We start from the raw sequence: 15413 nt of genomic DNA on the forward strand, positions 1-15413 counted from the left end.
AAGGTGCTTTACATAGAAAAATCAAAAGAAATATGAATAATTAAAACCGTTAAGAATAAAGAGATTAAAATAATCAAAAGAAATAAGAATAATTAAAACAGTTTAGAATAAAAAATAAAATAAAATACAGTACAAACAGTCGGACACAGTGGCACAGTGCTCATTCAGTAAATGCATAGCTAAACAGAAGTGTTTTGAGTCTGGATTTGAATGTGACTACTGTAGGAGCACATCTGATCTCCTCTGGAAGCTGGTTCCAGCTGCGGCTGTAGAATACTAAATAGGGCCTGAAACATCAACATTAGGTGGTCAACCTGTTAATTATATGAGCTGTTTTATTTTATGTTCTTTAATATATATATATATATATATATATATATATATATATATATATATATATATATATATATATCATGTTAGGTTATAGTTGAATGTCTCTTCTCATGCTGACTGAAAAGGTTTTGACCATAGACTGTAAAAGGTTTTGACCCATGGGTTTTGATTTTGACACATAACACCTCGCCAAATATATTCGATTCATCCACCAATAGATGGCGCTGTTCTTTAAATAATATCAACTCCAAATAGCATTTTGTTGCTGTATTTCACTGGTTCAGGTTTTGTTATGTGCTGTTTCTGTTTGTAGTGCTAAACTAAGAGAATGCATTTACAGACTTCATCAATATCAAAAACTAATCATATAAGACTAATCATTTCATTTCTATCATAGGCCCATCTGTGATATGACCCAAGAAAATGGGTAAAGCAGCTGAACTCTTATTTCTTGACTTTTGTGATATTACCACTCTAAAAAAAACAATCGCTTCACAATTGCTCCAATAGGGCACGATGATGATATAATGCGGTGTAACTTCTAATGCTCAGAGGAAATGCCAGGGGATTTGTGTCCCTGCAGTAAAAGGCTGGATCAGATCCATCCATTACCACAAAAGGGCACCAACTATCCGAATGAAAAAATCAGACAAGCATAGAAAGAAAGTGTTGACACAGTGTGGTGGTAGCTGGGACAAGAGAAAGAAAGAGTAATCAAGAACGAGAAACGAAGGACAGATGTATGAAGTTTGCAGATCATCATGCCTTACAATGTGACTTGCGTGAATTACTTGAGCTAAAATTGTTGTTCAAAATTTCTTTCTTTTTGTATGGAATATTGCAGTATTTATTATCAATTATTTATCAGTACAGATCTTTTTATTATTATTAATAATGTGCCATTGTAATCTTTAATCAAATTAGCTTCCCTCCCTCTTTTTCAGCTACTTCTCTTCTCTGATGATGTGTTTACTGGCGCAAAGGCAAAGCAACCTGTCACTCACATGAGATCACAACAATAGCAAACCACAGCAATCCAATCAATTCCTGATAGACAAAATCAAGTGACGCCCAACATTTTTTCTTGTTTGAGAATCAGATACACATCACAATACGAAAAGAATAGACTATCGTAACTTCTGTTTTATGTCAAATCAAAACAGACAAAATGTAACAAGAGGCTTAACAAAGAACCTCCTGTCGTCCATTATAAATAAATACACCTTTTTGATGCAATGTCACACAATCAAAAGTGCTATATTTCTGAAAGCACAGCTGTGATTCGCCAGCTCTTAGAAAACCAACACGATTGCGCTAGCTATTGCATTTATAGCCAGAATAGTTCAATATAAGAGAAGAGAGTAATGAGTGACACACGAAAATAGTTCAGAGCAGAATAGCAGAAAAGAAGAATTAATCATTGTGCATTTCTAAGCAACACACAGTGTTTTTGAATGGAATGGTTGAATGAATGTTCATAAAACAGTAGGCAAAAAGTATACTCAGATGACCTACTATTTCTAGTGAGATTCTGAAGTGTGAATCCAATGGAAACTTTACTATGAGGCCACGGGAGAGGATTTGTGAATGGCAGCTGACACTAGGCTATTTGACAACGACAACATTTTCATGCTACACACATTCATATAGAATGTACTTTTTTAACGGTCACAAATTACTTATTCAAGTACCTCCCAGAGGGTCTTCCGGGTACTTTTCGACTAATGTTTAATAAATATTATGAATTCGGACATACTCTTTTCACATACTTGTATATATAGGGATGTATGCAATTTCAGACGCACCCTTTTAACAAATTAGTTGAATGAATCAAGACTTGTTTCGTTCCTGAATGAATCAAGTTATTTTAACTAATTGCTTCAATGAATGATTCAATGATTCACTAAAGATCACAGTTAGTCACCTACCGGTGTAACAATGTAACCTGCAGAAAGAGTTACTGAAAAGCCCCACCACTTTTTGCAATATTATATTATATGTCAGCACTCTTGGAACTCTGATTGACCAAACTGTTGTGTCATGCTGTATTTCACAGTGACAAAATGATGGATTAAAGGAATACTTCACCCTCAAGTTGTTTCAAGAGTTTCTTTCTTCTGCTGAACACAAAGATATTTTGAAGAATGTCGGTAACCAGACAGTTGACCCCATTGACTTCTAGTAGAAAATAAAAATACATTGGAAGTCAATGGGGTACATCAACTGTCCGGTTGCAGACATTCTTCAAAATATTGTGTTCAGCAGAAGAAAGAAATTCATACAGGTTTGAAACAACTTGATGGTGAGTAAACGATGACAGATTTTTCATTTTTAAGTGTACCAGTCCTTTAAGGCTTTGTTGCTCTGCTTCCAAGTAAACGATGACTGATTTCTTTAATGTTAAATTGACTTTGTCACTCTATAATCTATGTTTGTTTGTTATTTTCATAACAATATGCAAAGCAAATCAACAATATCAGCATGATTGATTGCCTGGCCTTCAAGGCTGTCTCTCTCCGTCCCTCTCTCTCACTCTTAATTCATTCTCATTCTTTCATTCGTTCCCTCAGTTTCTCTCTCTCTCCTCGTCTCACACCCCACTCACTATCTGCCCAAAAAGGTCAATATCATCCGTTAAATCCAAATATGCTGACTGCTGTGCATTATTTATCAGTGTGAAGATAGAAACAGCTCTATTAAAAGCAGCACTGACTCTTCCTCTCTCTCAATTATTCTCATGATAATCAGTCTTACCCCGTGGGGCTGTCAGGGCTGGAGCGCCGGAACAGGCAAAATGGGCACTAAATTTGGCAGTCATCTGAGTGCAAAGTCCAGTTTGAGATCATTTAACAACCTCTGGTTTGTTGATAGCAGGCATCCTTGATTATTTAATTCCCTTAGCTCATTACGTATGGAGATTAGATTGAATGTCCAAATATTTGGACGATTGTGAAAGAACATCTTGACCAGACTGCAGGATTTAGCTTTCCTGTTTGAAACCTTAAACTTTACACAGAAGAACCATGCAGTGATTTGGCAACGTAATCTGTTGTTAGAAAGACATCAAATTCTAGACACGTTTTCTTTGCAGATATGCTATTTTTGGTTCACACTCATATTTCTTAACTTCTAAGGTGGCCTGGGTGGCTCCCCAGACAAGAGAGTCAAACAGAGATATGGAGGAGCTTTCAGAAGAAAAGATTCTTTGGGAAAGAAAACCTCTCTGCCCTGGTTTGGCTTTAAGGCACTAATGGGATACAGTGAAGTCGTCAAAGTAATTCAATAACTGTTTGATGGGAGCAAAGTAAAATCTAATTTCAGAGTTTGGCACTGAAATGCGTAACCCTGCCCTGAGCTTAGAGAGCATTCTGTATAGTCAGAGTTGCACACGGTGGGCAGTTGATGAGCTTGAAGAGTGAAACTGTGGTTTATTGTGTTTCATTGAAAATATTATGTCAAGATCTCGACTGATAAATGTGAACATGACAGGATCCTTGCAGCCTGCAGGCTTTATAAAAGAAATTTAAACATGAAATGAATCTGACGACTTATTAATAAAAATAAGTTTTATTTATTAATTGAAATGCCTGTCTTCATTATACACTCTCAAAAATGTAATTCCACAAATCTGAGTCAGAGAATTGTACCTAAGACATTCTTCTCATACCAAACACATACAATTTCCGGACTTATTAAAGGTGAATGGATGCCTCAAAGGATGGGCTATTAAACACGAGGAATCTCTGACTATAATTCAAAAAGCTAACATCCAAGATTCTTGCTCTATATTTAGAATACATTTATTTTCAGCTGAACCTCTTATTTCTGTGGATTAATGGGGAGAGCGGGGCTAGTTGTCACACTGGGGAAATGACAATGGCGTTATCTTAGTAACTTTAAGGTTTTCTTTATTAGGATTTTGTTGTTGTTGTTGAGTTCTGCCTTCTGAACTAAGCTTTTAATACAAATAACATTACTATATTTATAAGTAATTTTCACATTTTTATTAGTGCAAATTTTCATGTGTTTTAAATGTTATAGAACAGTTCAATACACAACAAGTTACTGAACTTTCATAGACACATTCTGCTTTTGCTCCATCAAAGAAAACAGAACAAACACAAGTGCTACAGTTTCGTATCGATCATGTAGCGTTCAAGCAGCAACTCTTTTTTTCTTCTCTCCTTCTCCCTGATTATTTACTTGTCCTCCTTTTTCTTGGCCTTCTCCTCTGCCCAGGTGAACTTTTTCTGGACATTCACATTATGCTGGGTCTCATTCTTTGGACCGTCAGCAGAAGAGCTTCATCATGAGGTTATCGATCTGAGAGGCATCATCCAAATGGCCTTGTATGGCCTTGGAGTCTCCCATTTCACTGAGGTCACCTTCCTCTTCCTCAAATCCCTGGACCTCCACCACTCCGCTTGGACCTCGCTGTCCTTCTCCAACGAAGCAACCATCTTTCTCGGTTTCATTGCAGTCTCTGGCATTTGAGGGCATTCAGACTTGAGTAAGTCACTGGCCCGGATGGTCTTCCCTGTGTACTCCACGTACTCGTTCTCCTTATCCTCCATGTCAACCAGCATGAGTTGTGGAGGTGGCTCAAACGGGGAAGAAGTGAACGGCCGAGGCTTCCGACTGGGAGGACGTCGCAGTGCAACAACTTCATCAGGTGCAGGAGTGGGGCTCGGAGGAAGTCGTTTGGGATGATGACCCTTGGGATGAAGAGCGTCGGATGGAAAACAGTTCATCAGGTGCTGGAGGAGTGGGAAGCGGAGGAACTGCCAATGGAAGCATCTGGGATGAAGAGCGTCGGAGGGAAACAACTTCATCGGGACATGGAGGGACCGCCAACAGTTTGGGAGGATCCACTTGAAGCGGAGAACATGGCAGGGATAACACATCCTCAGGTGCTGGAGCGGGTGGTTCTGTCACTGGCGGCAGGGGTTTGAAGCAAGTAACTGATGAGTCCAGAGACACTTGGAAGCATTAGTTCTCCCTCATATTGGCTTTAAGAAGGAAGATCTGACTGTAGTGCAGAGGTTTGTCAGAGGAATCTCCACTGATGTCACAACAGTGAGCTCAAAACTGAGTGAGAACTCGGACTATCTGAGCAGCTCCAAAAGCAGCAAACACACACATTCACAATAGTGGCACAAAATGAAATACTGACTGTTTTTCAAACACTCCTCCCCTCCCTGAATATTAAACTGAGATAGTAGAAATAAATTGAGTTCCCTGGTTTTAGTTTCATATTTAAAAAGTAGCCTATTATTTCATTTTTTTTCAATCCCTTAATATTTCTACATTAAAACTGTTATATTTAAAACATTAATCTCCTAACATAATTTATGCAAAGGGTTTGCAAAGGATGTTCAAAGTTTCTCTTGAAAAAAAAGTTATTAATTACTAGCTACTAATTACATCTACAAGAGTGTAATTAGATTAATTACGCTCTCTCTAAAATTATTCCATTAGTTATTACTAATTATTTTCTAAATCCCATATCAACCTCGACCACTTCAACCTTGAACAATGCAAAGAATAGACATTAGAAACTGCTCTTTTAATTGTTCAAATAAATAATATAAAATTGCATAAATTGCTCTTGAACTGAGCAAAGTATTTAAAGGGAGGATACATTACATTTTAACATAATATGTAAAAATGTTAAATCTACTATTGTTTTATATAGAATTGTTATATATACTCTATACTGTATTTATAGGAATTACATCGGAAGTAACTGTAATTAAATGAAATTAAACAAAAATTAAAAGTAATCCCTAGGCCTAATTAATGAATTAGTTAGTAATGCATTATTACACCAAACACTGATTATGTATAATTGCAGTGTAAATCCATTCATGCCGCATCTGAGCTGCATTAAGTGTAAATACAAAGTTGGATTTTTTTGATTTTGTTGTATTTGATTGGCAATAGCCATGCAGTGTATTTTTATTCTGATTTAATTTATTGATTAAATGTAAAATCTGATAAGAGGACACATGACAATATACATTTAAAAATACTGTTCATCTCTGGTTTTATTGCTCAGTGTTATTTCAGGGTTTGAGCAAATCCTGTCTTGTATTATAATATTTAATATCAAGTCTAAACTTTGACAAGACTAGAGGTTGCATATTAATTGCTCTAGGAACCTCAAAACATATATTAGTTTTTGTGTATTTTGTGCTCATAATGATGTTCTTGTTGAGGTCATAGGGCCCCAACATAAACTCAACTCCAGGGGCCCCAAGCCCCCTCAGTCCTGCCCTGATTGTATTTGTGCTATTGCTTATAATTTGTTCAATTTACAGAGCTTGGATTTGTACCACCTGACTGCTGCAGTTTCATTTCGGCGTTGGTAGTGTTGACAAACGCATAAATCTGAGTCTGAAGATGTGAACAGCTCTGAGTAGAACGTCACGGGTTGCCGTCTCGTAATTACGGTTATGACATGGCGTGAACTCAACATAAGCTCATTGTTTTGATTCAGAAGGAAATGTAAAAGACGACCGCTGTTTGTTGTATGGAAATACATGTTGACAGGCAGGTAGGACATCAGACCGAAAGCAAGATATGTTTTAATATTTAGACACTTCTATTATTGATTGCTATCAGGATGTGAAGAGAGTTTCAACCAGTATAACAAAAAGTGTTCATAAAACGAATTCCCTAGCCTACCTTTAACATCTCACATCTTTTTACTGCTGTTTGAATTGTTTTTTTATTTGATTTTTTTATAATTGTTTACTAAATACTGTAACATGGCAGGTTCCATTGTGGCAAATTACACCATTTCCTGTCACAATATGCCCTGTTTTATAACTTAAAACGATATATTTTTAAATAGTTTAGACTTTAAAAAAAAAAGGGGGGGGGGGGGGGGGGATTTCAGGGTTTAAAGTAAACTCACATTTCTTAGGAAAATATTTTTCTTCGGGCTTTGGCGTCGTGACGTCATTACTTGGCGTGGCCGCCATGTTGACAGCTTCGCGAATGTAAACATACAGCGAGGGTGCTTCTCATTTCTTATTTGTGCATCCTCGTTTCCTTTCCTCGCTTCCTTTCCTCGCGTCTCAGCTCCACCCCCTGTAGGACGCGAGGGAAGGCTGCAAGGGGAAAAAATGAGGATGGAGGAATTGAATGAAAGCTTTTTTATACATTGGAATACTTGATCACTCGAGCGTCACTTCACTGCGTCATCAGCAGTGCTCAAAGGATCTGCCCTTTTGTTGTTAAAGTTGGTTTATTTAAGAAATTCATAATACATAATAATAAAGCAAGATACCTTGTTGAAATATGTGAGTTGTGTGGTTTATGTAAACTACAAAAGTAAAGTATAAATTCAAATGATTGTGACAGATGTGAAGGGGGAGGAGAATTGCTACGTGCGTCATGTTTAGTCGATAAAACTCTTCCGCAAAGGGTTCACCTGTGTATCCTCGCTCATAGCTCCTCTGGAAGCCTCCTCACTCCTCGATCCTCGCCTCCACGGTGCAATGAGCTCTATGCACGGCGGTATTTCCGGTGAAGGTCTAAGGACGCTGGATTACTTCCGCCGATCGTAGAGTCCAATGCTATACCGAGAATTTATATTGGTTTTTATACTCTATTGCTATACTAAAGAAACGTTAGTCACAAAAACAGACAAAACAGACACCCCTCATTTTGTTTATGCTTCTTTGTTTATTATATTAAATAAACATGACTATATATAAAATTACATCTAAACGTATTAAAGTTTTGTTTCAAAGACGAGAGGACAGTACATTTTGAAGACTCTGCCATAATCCCGTTTTCCTCGGTTTTCCTCCGCTTTAAATCTCCCCAACAGCGGAGTTCATCTTTGTCCGGATTAAGTTACTGTGCTCCCACTGTTTGTTGGAAATTTCATATGGATCCATTCCAAACCGTTAAAAGTGCCGATTTTGTCCACATACCGGTCCCTGGCTTCCCTATTTAACGTATCCCGGTAAATTCCACATCCTTTTAGGGATTTTAACATCTTTTTTCTTTTCTTTCTCCCAACTCTGCTGCTTCTCCTCGTTCAACTTGCTGTATGTTTACATTCGCGAAGCTGTCAACATGGCCGCCACGTCCCAGAATCCAACGCAGGGCCCAAGCCCTGAGATATAAACTCGAAATTACCATTTTTTTATTCTTTTATTTCGTGGCTTCCATTTCTACCAGAAAGACTCAGGAGATAACAAAACCATATATTTATTAACAGCGAATATGTATAAAGTTCTTTGGCGTAGGCCTCATCCGTAGAGCGCAATCCGAGGGTAGCGGAAACTGCATTTCCTGCCTGAAGATAAAGGCAGGGGCACAGCCGACCCCCGGGAGGTATGGGAAGTGGTGCTGGTGGAGGTGGGGAGGATGGAGGAGAAGGGAAACATCCTGGTGGAGGTGGGGAGGTAATTGTCTGCGTCAGCATCTGCGAACTCAGACATGTAAGTACCGATCTTTTATACTGCAAGTATTAGCACATGATTGGTTAGATGTGAAGTTAATAAGTGACGTAACGATTGAGTCTTCGTAGCAGAACTTACGCTAAAGCTTCCATAGACTGCTATACTGCAGAGCTGACATTTTCTGCCACCAGGCGCCCACAAGGAACTGTTGGCCTTTTAATGAACATTTCCTCGGAGGAAAAATGATGTTTGTCACAATAATGATTGCGCTTATTCAAACACCCAAAATATTTATGTTTCTGTTAAAATGTTTTATTGTTTTGAGCATTGTGGAAGCTAAAAATTATGTCTAATATAGAAGAAAAACACAACTGTAAAGTAGGTTAATACCAGTGGGATCAAATGTCTGTACAAAACAGGTAATTATAAAGCAATGTCAGTACATGAAATATGTAGGAATCACACTTCAGTGTGTGGTGATCGTCTCCATGTTCTCCCTCCTAACCAATACCCGTTTAACCCGCCCCTCCTGTAGTGCCAATAGATTATTCATTACTCTTTTCCTGAGTGCAAAGCAATTGCAAGCCCACCACTGCCTCCTGTGATTTCCACAGGGACTCTTTCAGGGACCATTCTTATCTCAGCGGGGAATTAAAATATGGCAGCAGTGAAAAATTAAAATATGGCAGCAGTGAAAAATGAATCACAGCTTCGTAAGAGCACAAACACACAAACACAAACAGTACGCAACCCCTTATTTTGGTTATCATTTTTGGTGACGCTTTGGTGATCATAAATTATTTAATAATTAGTCATTATTAAAACAAACAGGTACCTTTAATCAGCATGAAATACAAGCCGAAGCAGACTCTCATCTGGCAGGAGAATGGGCCTATGGGGAGATACAGAGCCAAGTGTCTAAGCAAGTATTGATTTAGGATATAGCGGCAAGTCAATCACTGTAAAGAGAAACAATTCTTTACTAGCAACTTATGAAATAATCCTTAAGGACAATGCACAGATTGTTAAAAGATTCATGGATGTAGGTCTGATAATGACATCGCAAAAAAGAAAGAAAGAAAGAAAGAAAGATTGGACTTTTTGCATTGCAATTACCAATTAAGATTTCTTAACATGCAAACATTAACATAAAGAGGTCTATGCAGTGTTCCATTTAAATTAAATTATTCAATATATTGCATTTTCTGCATCCCTCCTAATATTCAATATTCTTGAAATCTGCTGCACTCCATTACGCACCACTCTTTAAATTAAGTTTTAAAAGTTAAATTCTGCCTCTATGTGGTCGTCAATGTCAAAATGAGATTCAAAACACATGGGAAATAATGTTAAGTGAATATTTTAAGTAAAGGGACATTATGTTATAAAAGATCAACTATATTACTGTACTCATGTTGTTATTTTTCAGCATGAATATGTAATTTGTACAGTGTAATAAATAAACAATTTGCATTTGATACTTGTCATAAATTTCAGTTTCACAGAATTTGTAATGTGCAAGTTTTCATCTATTTAATGCTGATACATCTATTTGAAAGAATCTGCTTTTTTCTCTTTTTTTTACAACAGTTTCAATCTTTTTTCTATCCATTCACTCTCTTTCCATATAAATTCCCTTTTTATCTCTTTAAACTATTTCCTTTTCCATCAGTCCCATCGCCCATGTTGTCTCACATTCCATTGTATCTACCTCAACACATCAGATTTACCCTCGATTCTTTTCTGATGAATCTATCAGGGAAAAGGAGAGAGACAGGGCCGAACAAAAATGAAGGAATGCGAGAGAAAGAAGCTAATATACATTTTCTATCTCTAGCAATCTGCGTGAAGAGAAAGAGAATTCCAGAAAGTAAACTAGATTCAGCCCCATGGGCAGAGTTTTAATAAGAGTGTGTGCTAGTTTTGCTTGGAGCTGGAATGGGCAATATCAGGATTTCCTGAGTGATAAATTACCCTTTGTCTTCCTGAATTTAATGAGTGAACATGGAGAAGGAATTTAAGGGCTATTATCTATCATGGCAAATTTGTTTCTAGGCGAGAGAAGAGCTGCTGATGTGACAATATTTTAAGTAAGACTGAAAGAATTCACTATTTTACACACCATTGAAGACAGATGTGCTGTGAATTAACTAATGAAATGCATACCTTGAATGCAATGTAAGTCAATTACATTTAGCATCTATCAAACGCATAATTGTCAACATCATGTAGGCATACTGTGACAACAGGGTCTACGTTAAAACATTTTTTGACACAATATCGCCAGTTACTTTGCTTCGAACAGAAGTAGAAAAGCCGGATTTGAGCGAATTATTCAATTGCTCACTTACGTGTTTCGTTCCTAAAGTAATTGCAAGTTTTTAGTGAAGCGATTGAGTAAAAGATTCGTGTTTCGATCGAAGCGGTTAAATGAATGATTTAGTGAACCACTCCCATAACCAACATTTGTGTTTTTTGCTCGTATTTCCTGCATTTGTCCCAAGTGTTCAAGTGGACATGAATACCGCAAGTCTGAAAGTCACTAGAAAAATCAAATAACTGCCGTATATCAGCTATTGAAGGAAAATCAAAAAGAGATCCTCATCCTTGCACTCTTCTTCAGAAGATTCATTAAATATCACCTGGCCCTCCCTAAAGTGGTTATGTGTCAGAGAGAACAGCTGCCAAAAGCAGTGGAGAGAGGAAGGTGAGGGGTGAAGTGAAGGGCGGGATGTGATCAAACAGCTCATCCTCCCCCGATCAATCAGGAGGGCTCTGATTAATGCAAGCAGTGTTATAGTTTGGCTTGAGCCTTAGGTGTGTGTGTGTGTGTGTCTTAGTTTGAGTCTGTGAGCTTTGTGTGACTATTCAACATCTACACAGAGGGCAACTGTCCCAGCAGATCTCTCACCTAAATCAAGCACAAACTGTCTGCTGCACCATGAGTTGATGAATGGTCAGGACAACACCATTGAGATGTGAATGCTTTGGTTTCCAGTCACAAAATCGTACTGAATGGCATCATATAAGTATGCATTACAATGTGATCACGTTGTGTTTTATAATCAAATTATTTTTGAGGTTCATTAGTTAGTCTTGTTTCGGAAAATCAAGCTTAAAGGGACAGTTCGCCTAACAATAACAGTAAAAACTTGTTTACTCACCCTTGTGCCTTTCCAAAACTAATTTTGTTGCTGGTTCTATGAGAAACGATTTACCATCTTAAAGGGATAGTCCATCCAAAAATGAAAATTCTGTCATAATTTACTCATCTTTATGTCGTTCCAAACTTGTAGGACTTTCTTTCTTCCGTGGAATGTAAATATATAAATATATATATATATATAATTTTTTTTTTTTTTTTTGAAGAATGTTGGTAACCAAACACTTTTGGTTCGCAGTTTCGCACTGGCGACTTAAAGTCCCCGTGAACCGGAAGTTGCAAACGACTTTTCTCCAGTGTTGTGACGTATTTCCGAGATAAACGAAATACTAAATGAGGCAAACTAGTGGGCGTGGCTTTTTTTCCAACTAGCACCTGATTGGATCTAGAAAAGTAGGTGTTGTCATTCAGCCTGTCTACTGTCAGTTGGAGGGGCGTGGTTACGGATGTTTAAGAAGACGCCCAAACCGTTAAACCTACATCATCAGGGAAGGTCCTCCAATGTAGAGGGGAGGGGAAATTTCAGATTTTGATTAAAGATTACGAAGCCAAAAAAATGTTTTGTGTGGATTGACTTGCATGGATGAATTGTTCACCACAAAACGATCAATTTAGGCAAACAAAGTAAGTATGGTCAATTTTGAATTCATGGGGACTTTAACACTGGCAGTTTTTAGGATTGACAACAGCATTTACTTACAGGTGTGAGTCTCGAAAAGATGTCCCGTTTACACAGCAACTTGTGGAGTTCGGGTTCCTTGCCACTGTCGCCTCTGAGTTGCTTAGTTGGGGACACTTAATATTCAACAATATTATTGATCTGACTGCACTGACACCATTGTATGAGAACTGAACTGAGGTGGACAGTTTTCTCCAGAGCTGCTGTAGATAAATTATTTTAATTAATTAAAAAAACGAACAACCGAAATTAATCTGGACAATTAAGCTGGACAATGACACTATTTTCTTCTAGAGCTACAGCTTAAAAAAAAATTGTAGCATTATTCAAAGCAGCTTTACAGTGATAACAGGAGAATAATGCTACAAAAAAGCGGTATATAAATAAAGGTGACTTGACTTGACTATAGACAAAAATACAATGGGAAACTGAAACTGTTTGGTTACCAACATTCTTTAAAATATCTTCTTTAGTGTTTCACAGAAGAAAGAAATGCATACATGTTTGGAAGAACATGAGGGTGAGTAAATTATGAAAGAATTTCATTTTTGGGTGGACTATCTCTTTGAGCCGCATTTTCCAAAAACGTATGTTTAGAGAGATTTTTCTAAAGCTATTCTTATGTATCCTGCCACAGATAGCCTAATTAAAATTTACCTAAAGGAAGCAGAGAAATAGTTAGCGCTCTTGTAATTAAAACGCCCACATAAACATAATACATTACGAGCAATAAAACCATGGCGCATTATCATAACTCTTTAAACTGTTACTGGATTACCATATATCATCAGCACACCACAGAGTACACATCGATAAGTATTCTAGCTGCCTTACAACAACACAAGGGCAAAAGGATATTGAACCACCAATAAACTGAATTACACTGATTTCCATGTTCTCATACAAGAAAACAGAATTCATGATTTCAAGAGAAAAGTTATACCCATAAAAATGGTTGTTCTCATAGCACCGTTTAGAGTAAGAAGGATTCAGCTGTGTTGGGAGGTAATCTCTAACTGAAGGTGTGTCTGTTTACAGAGGCATCTGTGACACATGAAATATTAATATCTGGAAGAGGCAAAGGAATAAAAAATGCCATCCAAGGTGAGAACGAGAGATTTACACACATTCTGCTGGAGAGCCCTCAGATATAGTTGTAAAAAGTACCTGTCTTATAGTATAAAGCAGGGGAAAGTTACTGTCAGTTACTTTCAGGTTGACCAGCACCTTTTAATTATGTAGGGCCTAATAGCAATAGTTTTATTTATATAATGTATAGAATATACTGGTATGTAGCAAATAATTATAGACAGACAGAAACATTTCTCTTTCAGACACCTTCAACAATGTGAGATAATTTTTTTAAAAGACAATTAATAGTTTTTTTAATCTTTTTTTTTTGTATAAGCAGGGCACAGCTTAAAATGAGTGAGCGATCAGCAATATATAATCAGATTTTAAAATAAAAGGAGAAAACACTTATTTTTGTCAACATGCGATTCATAAAATGCATCTGCCAAGCAAATTATATCTGCCTCCAAATATTTTATAACGGCCAAAGATTATAAATAAGGGAGGCATTAATGAGAACTATGTAGCAAGGAGTGATGTACACATAACATCTGTACATATTAGCCCTTACTATATTATTTAGACATTTTCATTAGATTGTACTACAATGAAAAGCATGTGTTAGTCAGTTTACCACACAAAAAGCAATGGCAATCCTCCCCTATTAAAATGTTTGTTGTTTTCTCAGACTACATAAATGGCTTTTGCCCTCTTTAATAAGTTCACTGCATTGGCAAACATGATTGATTGCCAATTAAGCCTAAAAATTAAACATAAATCACATTGACTGAGGAATCCGCTGAGCGGAGCAGAGTTGAGTGGAGGTATGAAAGCTGATCCGGGGAAAAACCTCCATCGCTTCACACACAAAGTCATGTATACACAGAAACACACTGTATGCTGATATTCATTTGATCTTATTGATGCTAATGGGTTCACCTCCATTGATTTACCTCATCTGTTCATTATGCACTTAAGGATAATGTGTTTCATATAATATATTCATTCGACTAAGCTCTTCTTTACAGCATATCGGTCATATTTACAATGTATTTCCCATCATGAAGTGTTTTTTTAAAGCTAATCCATCATTAAGTGACATTACAAATACATATACCCGAAAAAATTAAAAAGTAGCCGTGAGTAATGTATAATGTAAGACTGTACAATGTATACACAGTACTCTGACCAAAATCAAATAAACAGCAGTTCCATACAGATACAGACTAGTACAAAAACACCTTGAAGCATAATGCTGTGCTATTCGTTAAACTGAATCAATGAACCCGTCAATAATAAATTGGGTTTAAACCGTCACCCAAAGGCATTCAGACAACAGACTGTTCCCAGGCAAAGCCCAGGTAAGCAGTGTTGCTTGAATTTACTTTTATTTGGTGTAATCCTTAAACTTAATCCTCTTAGGATCCTATAAAAGAAGATTACACAACAGAGTGAAATAATAACTTTTTTAGGGCTCTTTACATTGCTTTGATACTCATCTCACAAATGTAATAATGTATTGCAGTATACCTTCATTTTATATCCTCTTAGATGAAGGTTCAAATGTTTGGAAATGTCTTTCGCCATTTGTCCTCATCAGGCCTGGAGTCATTTGAGGTGCATTTTGGTCCTCCTATGGACATTTGAATTGTGCCATGATTGTGCTTAAAATTAAGTTTGCTATTTTAAAATTAAGGTAGGCAATTTCGGAGAGGCTAGCATTAGCAAGCTAGCTTTGAAAGCATAA

The sequence above is a fragment of the Rhinichthys klamathensis genome, unplaced genomic scaffold, assembly GCF_029890125.1.
Source record: "Rhinichthys klamathensis goyatoka isolate OS25496 unplaced genomic scaffold, OSU_Roscu_1.1 h1tg000005l_1, whole genome shotgun sequence".
NCBI lineage: Eukaryota > Metazoa > Chordata > Actinopteri > Cypriniformes > Leuciscidae > Rhinichthys > Rhinichthys klamathensis.